The 9,163-nt window shown below is 33.4% G+C and overlaps 1 long non-coding RNA gene across 1 annotated transcript; it reads right to left on the reverse strand.

Annotated features, from left to right (window-relative positions):
• Window positions 1–540: 540 nt before the first annotated feature.
• On the reverse strand, window positions 541–5,568 carry LOC114269793 (uncharacterized). Its single transcript, XR_003631754.2, has 3 exons — window positions 5,334–5,568; window positions 4,745–4,961; window positions 541–903 (listed from the first exon to the last, which is right to left on the reverse strand). It is a non-coding gene; the product is annotated as an uncharacterized LOC114269793 (long non-coding RNA).
• Window positions 5,569–9,163: the final 3,595 nt, after the last annotated feature.

Here is a 9,163-nt window from a genome sequence, read left to right on the forward strand (position 1 = left end):
GGGGCCAAAATCGTGTAACAATCACGAGAAGTCCCGGGGAACACGTCAAACACCCCGGAAAGGACCAATGTAAGTTGTTAAAACTTACAGAACTAGAACAGGACTCCCGGTTTGAAAACTAAGTCCGAAACGACACTTTTCTCGCACCTAAGCTTGAAAATAATCCATCGGGGGCCAAAATCGTGTGAAAGTCAAGAAAAGGTCCGGGGAACACCTCAAACACCTAAAGAGGGACCAACGTGAGTTGTGGAAACTAACGGAACTCGCATGGGACTCCCGGTTTAAAAACTAGGTCGGAAAATACAATTTTCTAACACTTAAGCTTGGAAATAGGCCATCGGGGGGCCAAAATCATGTTACAGTGGCAAGAAGGGCCAGGAACACCTCAAACACTTTGGGAGTGACCAACGCGAGTTGTGAAAACTTACGGCACTAGCACGGGACTCCCGCTTTGAAAACTAAGTTGGAAAGAGACACTTTAAATCACACAATGTTTACTGGAAAGAGACTCCCCCTACCACACGCCAGGTCAGATAAAAATTTCCACAGTAAAATGTTTACTGGATTTTATAAATCATAATGGAAAAATTGGATGGCCAATTTAAATCACACAGCTCCATAAAAGACAACTTTGAGGGTAAAAAACTTAATTTGTATGACACAAAATACAACAATTATTTTGCTGTGGTGATAAAATACATATACAAGAATAAGTAAATATAAGTTAGACGCTAGTAGTGCACAAGGGCCAAACCTTCCTTCCCAACACACCCCAGGTCATATAAAAATTTCCACAGTGTGAAATAGCTTGGTCTAAGCAATATCATTTGTCAAGCACTTGTGCTGGTTGTAATGCATCTCCAAGAAGACCTTTGAAGCCCTGTCAACTGTTTTACGCCACGTCTACATGAAAAGAAAAAATTAAAAAAAAACTAATAATAGTAATCAATAAAATGAAGAAATAAATAGAGGCAATTCACAGTTAAACATTAAGTTGACATTGAACTGCTACAGTTCACAATAATTTAATGAATCTCAAGGTGTAAATAGAAACTATTCCAATAGTTGATGAAATCATGATGGTGATGGAGTGGCGGCAGTGATGGCGTACCACAGCCAATCCTGCTATCTAATGTAATGTCAGTCACATGCTGGTGCAATCATCATGACAACGATAATGATATAAATCAAAAGAAAACGTGTACTTTCAAAATTTCAATCTCTTTTAACTATAAGTAAAATGAATTTTACCTAACCAAAAAAGTAAAATGAATTTTCTGTCTGATTTCTAATGTCACCCTTCCCAAAACACTTGATGTAGTAGGTATGTGCTTTAGGTCTTATCAATTTTGATACTTTAGTCTTGTGAGTGTATACAGCCTTTCGTTTGCATGCTGACCAACACCTAGGTTCAGTGTTTTCTAAAGGAAGTCTTTATTATTAACTCCATTCTTACATTGTGCTAATCTAACATGCATCGCCCTTAATACTAGCCATGCTTCGCCGTGGAAAAAATCATAGCAGCCACTCTATGGGAACATTTACTTTGGTGAAAGTTTCCTGCAGTTGAAATGTAAAATGTCATGCTTTTTGGTAACTATACAGTGCCATTCCTAGAGAACAAAATCTACGTATATCCCATGATCTACGTATATCCCAAATTTTAGTTGGCTTGTATAAATCTTTCTTAGCCGGGCTTAAAATATAACCCTAATAAGCCCTCATCTATAAACAGGGTTTTATTTCACATCTTTTGGTCAAATGACTATTGCAGTAACATTTCAAATAAAAAATTAATTTGACAATGCTAAAGATCTAGTGATTCAGATAAAGTGCTAATGCTTCACACTTAAAATGTTGTTTGACACTTGAATAAGGTCTAGAGGAGATTTGGCCCTCAAAATGGAAAAAAATTTGCTTAGGATTGATAACATAACATGATAGAGTTTATGAATTGTTCATTTTATTCAATTAAACCAGTACGAATTTGCTTTATGCCAATCAATTCTGCAATCAATATAAAAATCAATTAGACACACAAAAGGATTCCCTTCTTTTTTTCTTTCCTTCTTCTTCCTGTCGAAAATCAAAACGGACAAAAACCACAGGACCTCGTAGCCAACCAATTCACCATTTAGTAAGGGGAAAAAAAAAAAAAAGAAACAACCCAACCGTAACCCAGTTCATGTGCCTTAGGTGTTGAATCCTAAAACTTGTTAGCGTGTTTCTTATACCACTGGAAATCGGTGATGTTTGTTCCTGAATGGTTGGTAGAGTAACAAGCATCCATGATACTCTGTGAATTCACCACAAATTAAACGCGATCCACCACTGACTAGGAAATCGCCAAAACAAACTTGAAATGTTTTAAAGTGATGTAAAATGCATATTAATCAATTGATAGTGCAAGCGAATATGGATGCTTCTCTTATTTGACAAATTTATTTTGGTTACAACTAGTTTAATTCTCCTCCCGTACGAAATTGCTGGTCCATTTTAACTATTCCAAACGTCCCAAAAAAATCATCTATGTTTTTTTTATTTATTCTTTCTTTCAATTTGTAGGGAAAAAAATACATTATTTATTGACCCTACTAAAAGGCATAAATGCTGAAAATTGACAAACAGTTGAGGATGGAACGAGTATTTATAAATGAGATGACTTGAAGACCAATCCCATCCAAAATCCAAGTTAAAACCACCTTAGAATTTGCAAAATCATTGGCCACTGCTCGAGCCATGAAAATCCCTAGAGATTGGGTGTCTGCTTCTACTTGAGATCTCAGTTTTTTAATAGATTGGGTGTCTGCTTCCACTTGAGATATCAATTTTTTAATAGATGGAAACAAAGTTAATTGAAAACTCGCAATTTTCATACAATGGAAGATTTTTTCTTTCAAGCTTGTCCCTTAGCTATCCTTCAAGTCAAAAGTTTTCCTATAAAAAATTAGATATATTGCGGCTAAGATTTTTCTTTATACTTTTGTTTGGATTTGACTTGCTTTCATATGTATTTTTTCTTCTATGATTTTGCTAAGTAGTCAAGTCACACAAGGAGGGTTCTTTCCATTCTAGTTACTCCCAATATGTATTATTATTTCTTCTATGATTTTGCTAAGCAGACACAAAGGAGGAATAAAATGATTGATATTTGCTCCCAATAGGTATTATTTCTTCAATTGTGATTTTGAAGGTTGGAGCTAGTTCTCCTAGGCATTTGTACATCAACTTCTCAGCACACCAAAATCCCATCCAATCAATTTCCATTTGATTCAAATTCTTGTTAGCCCTCCAACACATAGGAGAATATAATGATTGATGTTGGCCCTCCAGTACTACTAAATCAATGACAGCCTAAGTTTTCTAATCCAAGATTAAATAGTCTGAGAATTCAACATGACCAGCCTTAAGACAACCAACTTTATTTTGTTCATGTTGTATCTCAAGGGGGAATAATGAAGGAGAATTTTCCTCTTCTTGGTAGATAAAATCTAGAACGAGACACAAGGAGAAATCCCGGGCAAAAATTACATAAGAGGGAAAAAGGCCAAACTATACATCAACCCATAAACTAAATTCTTCCGGCAAATCAATCAAGAAACAAAAGAAAGAGATTCCTAATAGTATTTATCAGAGAGAGAGAGAGAGAGAGAGAGAGATTCCTAATAGTAATCCAAAAAAGGGCTCAATATCAAATGTTTCGACTCCAAAATAAAAACTACACCTCCATTAAAGATTCTCCTATTGTGCTCCTAGATGCATCACCAAAAACAAATCATTGAAGACTTCGGCCCATTTCTTTCTTCCTCTTTCTTCTTCCCTTTTTTTTTTGACAAATAAGTATATTAGAAAGGTGCCAAAAAAAGGAGCACAGTCACCACTTTACACCGGCAATGTTTGATTTCGGTTTGGATTAGGCAGATAAGATACCCCCGAATGTGTAAGCCAGGAAAAGGCATTTTAGTCATTCACATGCAAAAGAGTTATCCCCGGTTTAACTATCTCACCCCTAGGACAAAATAATCCCTCATATGTAGGTAAAAGGGTCACGTGGGATTAGCTATTCTGAGCAACTTTTGCAGTACCAAATGTGGGATTATTTACGAAACAACACAAGGATGAGGAGTCACAAGTCACTACATCTTAGTTGCCAACTTCATATGCAAATAGAAATACAGCATGAGTTACGTCAGACAGATCAGTAACAAAGGCACATATGCTTCCACAGTCCACCATTAACAGTTGGCCTCTGAAAACTCCCACTAATAAAATCCAACATAACTTGATCATTCATTTAAGAATGGAAGTCAATGGCTTTCATGGATGAAATAAATAGACTTCGTTATCAAAAAGAGGACAAAGCATGTTGTTCTTCTCATGCAATATATATCTCGAGCTTTTTTTCTCTTGCTAAAAAAATAAAAGAACAGAATTCGATCTACATCATCATGTACTAAACAAGCTCTTAAATACTTAACACTGATAAAAGATACTTGAAATCTGCCTTCAGACACAAAGAAAGAAAGAAAGAAAAAAAAAAAAAAAAAAAAAAAAAATCAATGAAAAGGAAACCACAGTGCAATCAATTTCAGAGTTGGGAATTTACGAGATTACCAAAATGTTCTACGAGAATTTCACACAAATTCCACAGATACAAGTTGAGAATTCAAACAACTAAATTTGGCACAATTAATATGTATATATGTAAATATATAGCACATATTATGTATGTAAAATTACTAACCTTGTCAATTCTGGCGAAAATGGACATGTTCTTGAAATCCCTGGACCTGAGCCGTGACCTCCCAATCCCCAGCCGCCGAATCAGCGCAGACGACATCCGGGTGGATGCCGCCACAGCAGGAAGAAGCGATTTCCTCTCAACCAAACTGGCCCGACGGCTTAAGGAGGAGGAGGAGGAGGGGTTCTCACGGTACTGCTCATCATCATCAAAGTCGTTTCTTCATCATCACCAATCACAAAAAAAACCAATTCAGTAAAATTCATATTGTTATTGTAGTAAAGACACATAATCAGATCAACCCAGAAAAGAGGAAAGAAAATAAAATATCAGATCAATCATTATTGGTTGGATTGAAAGGTGTGTAATAATTTCATAAACCAAAAAAATAAAAAATAAAAATTGATACTACAAATATATATATATATATATATATAATTCATGATCAAAACACCGATAATGATTTTGGCTCTCATAATTTAATTTCTGAACATTTTTTTTTTATTTTTTTCCTAGAAAATTGTTAGTTTGGGGGAAAATAAAAATTGACAAGATTTTTTAAGAGAGAGAGAGACAGAGAATGGGGGCATACTTGGATCCATATCGGTGCTAACAAGCTGCAACACAACATTCCCTCCGATCTTGTCGGTGAGAGCATCCAAACGTTTTACAAGTGCCTCCTTCAAACCTTCCTTGTGCTTCTTCCTCACAGTCACCACTGCTCACAGTCTCGTTCAAGATTTTTTGAGAGAGAGAGAGAGAGAGAGAGAGAGAGGAGGATAAAAAGATGTAAGGGAACATTTGCCTCCGTTGCAATTTTGTGAGAGAAATGCACCGTTGGGTGGGGGCGGTGGTGTATATAGCCGTTGTCCAAACACACCCCTAAAAATTCTAATAAAAATTCTAATAACTAATCTCTTTTGAAATTGTAATCTAATAAAAAAAATTTAAAATTATTTTCCAAATGTGTAACTAAACACACAATTCAAAATTTAATTTAAAATTCTTTTCAAAATTTATAACTAAACTCTTTTTAAAATTTTATTTAAAGAAAAATTTAAAAAATATTTTTTTTATTTTATGTTTTAAAATCATGATTTTATTTTTTAAAATATTTAAATTTTTTTAATTTCAAAAAAAATTGGATGGCTATATATATCTAAGGGGTTTTTTTTTTTAAGGTCCATCGTATTAAAATTTTATAACATAAAGGATATCAAATATTTTCATAATGTTTAAGGTCCTTTAAGTTGATCTAGAGAAAATTCATGTCACAGATAAAATTGCTCTAGAGAAATTTCTCTCCAGAGAATTTCTCTGGACCTCTGAGAGAATTTCTCTTCAGAGAACAAATTTCTCTGAGTTTGTTTTATTGAAATTTCACTGAGTTGTCTCAGTAAATTTCGCTGAGTGTACCAAACAAACAAATAGTATAAATACATACATATGACTTCACCAATTTTACTCAATTAAAGGCAGAGAAAATTAAACAAATTGAGTTTAAACTAGAGAAATCCATAGAATTTCTATGGATCAGGAAAGAATTTCTCTGGACTCACTTTAACCCAGAGAAATTTTCTCAAAACCAAAGAAATTTCCCTTTATAACCCAGAGAAATTTATTCAAATCAGAGAATAAATCTATTAATTTTTTTGAAAATAAAAAAATAATAATGCATAAAACAATTCGTAAAGCTCATCTCTGCTGATCTGGAGTCGAGAATCGAAGCTCTGATCAGTGATTTGAGACCAATACTCGTAAAGCTCATCTCTGCTGATCTTGTCAACATTCAACCTTCGTCGTCTGCTCAGAGCATCGAACAATTCCAACGCAAATTCCTTTGAATCATCTCTCGGTCCTACAACCAGAAAATGATAAAAATTGAGATTGAAAAGGTTTAAACACGCATTGAAATCGCACCATTGTAATGGGAGAGAGTTTTATGACCTATGCATTGTCCGAAATCGGCACAATAGAGATAACCGTCCTTGGCAAGCTTGTTGAAGCTGTTCTGAACTTCGTTCCATTCATCAACAATGTTGTTTTTGCTACTGCTGATGAATCTGAGTCCTTTTAGAGCTTTTTTGGCACCAGAACGGGTGCGATTGAGACGAGCTCTCTGTTGATGGAAAGCTCGAGCGACCAAAGTAGAGTCTAGACCGTTGCTACCTCCTACTACGAGAACGTTTTGAATCGCTGAACGCGACGCATGACCATGACTCCACGAGAACCGCTTCAGCTCCGCCTTCAACTCCTGAGAGAAATGCTTCGCTTTTGCAACCGCCTCTGCTTTCAACTCTTGTGAGAACTGAAGGAGACGATTCGACGAACTCCACCTCATTGTCGGAGACCGCGAACCAGAGGTAGAAGCCAACACCGACGCGGACGGAGTGTCCGCTCCTCCGAAGAAGGCAAACTCTCGGTCGATATTGAAGATCGTTGTCGATTCCACACTGCGGAGCATGATCGTGTCATCGTCTCAGAGGTCGAATGTCACTTCGACATAATGATTGACTTGAGAGAGTTAATTTTCTCTATGATATATTGGTGTGGAAGTTGAGGGACCTTAGACATCATAATATAATATTGTGGATCTCTTCCATTATTAAAATTGGGAGAGGGACCTTAGACCAATTTTCCCTATATCTAAACCATAACAAATTATTTGGCCAATACTTAAAAAAATAACAAAAAATATTTTTCAATAAAATAAAAAAATAAAAATATATATTTTGATTAAACAATTTTTGAATTGAGTTTTGAGTTATGTGTTTGGTTATGAGTTTTGAAAATAGTTTTTGAATTGAGTTTGGAGGTACGTGTTTGCTTCTGATTTGAGTGTGGAGTTGTGTTTTGAATTTAAAAAATTTACAAAAATGAAATAAAATATTTAAAATGAAAAATAAATTTTTCTTAAACGTTTTTAAATATTTAAAAGAAATAAATTCGAAAAATTTCAAAATTCAAAAACTTAAAACTCAAAATACAACTTAAAACTCTTTTCAAAACTCAAAATTCTTTTCAAAATTCAAAATTCAAAAACTCAAAAATATTTTCAAAACTCATAACCAAATAAATTTTTATTTTTTTAAAATTGAACTCACAACTCCACACTTAAAATCATAATTTTACACTTAAATCATAATTATAAAATTAAACTAAACGGATTTTACCCTTAACTCTTACGCTCACTAATACGCCTTGCACATACTCTCTCTCTCTCTCTCTCTCTCTCTCTCTCTCTCTCATACAGAGATGAAATTAGGATTTTATTACTACAGGGGTTAAAGATAAATAATATTTTTTTACCGTATATTCAAGTACACATATATGTACAATATGATATATAAATTATATATATACACATAAAAAAATTTAAATATCATATAAACAATCTCTAATAGAATGAATAAATCTTTTTCTAGAAAAATAACAAAGAATAAAAGATGAGAAAAGAATAAAGTATATATCTTTTATACTACGATGCTATTTTATTTATAAAATAATACATATATATATATATATATATATATATTTAGAAGTACTACGGAAAATAAAATTTTCATAGAGACAGAGGGGTCATGACCCCTCATAATCTTCTCCTAGTTCTATCCCAGCACACATACACTCACCTCATTCTTTTAATTAAAAAAAAAATTATCTTTATATTTTAAATTTATTTTATTTTATTAAAATATATTGAATATTTAATATACAAATTCTATTTTTATAAAATTGATGTTGTTCTAAAAATATGTTTAAAATTTTAAAATGCAACTAATATTTCACATATTTAATAAAAATTTAAATTAATAATCTAAAATATATAAAAATTTATAGAATTAAAATAATTTGTATGACTTAAGTTAATATAAATAATAAATTACTTTTCTAATTAATATATATATATATATATATATATATATATTGGTAGGAGAAAATGTTTAGAATAATACAAATGTAAATAAAAATATATTAATTCAAACCACGCAAATAATAACTCAAACCAAAATAATAATATAACAAAAAAAAATAGGGGCCATGTTTGATCCCACACACAAAGTAAGACTTGCACCCACACAAACTAAACTTACACTTCAAATAGACTAGACTTGTATCCCTACACATATTAGACTTGCACCCCACACCTTACATAGATTAAACTCGTGTCCTATATAGATTAGACTTACATTCCTACACAGATTCAACTTGCACCCTTCACAAATTAAACTTGCACTTCATACTAACTAAACTTTCACCCCCACACAGATTCAACATACACGCCAACACAGACTAGACTTGCACTACTACACAGATTTGACTTGCACACCCTATGCATACTGAATATGCATCCCTACATAGACTAAGGTCTCGTTTGGCAAGTGGTGATTTTATTCAAAAAGCCAAAAAAGTCACCAAAAA

This window comes from Camellia sinensis, chromosome 9, assembly GCF_055761805.1.
Source record: "Camellia sinensis isolate YWXY chromosome 9, ASM5576180v1, whole genome shotgun sequence".
Classification (NCBI taxonomy): domain Eukaryota; kingdom Viridiplantae; phylum Streptophyta; class Magnoliopsida; order Ericales; family Theaceae; genus Camellia; species Camellia sinensis.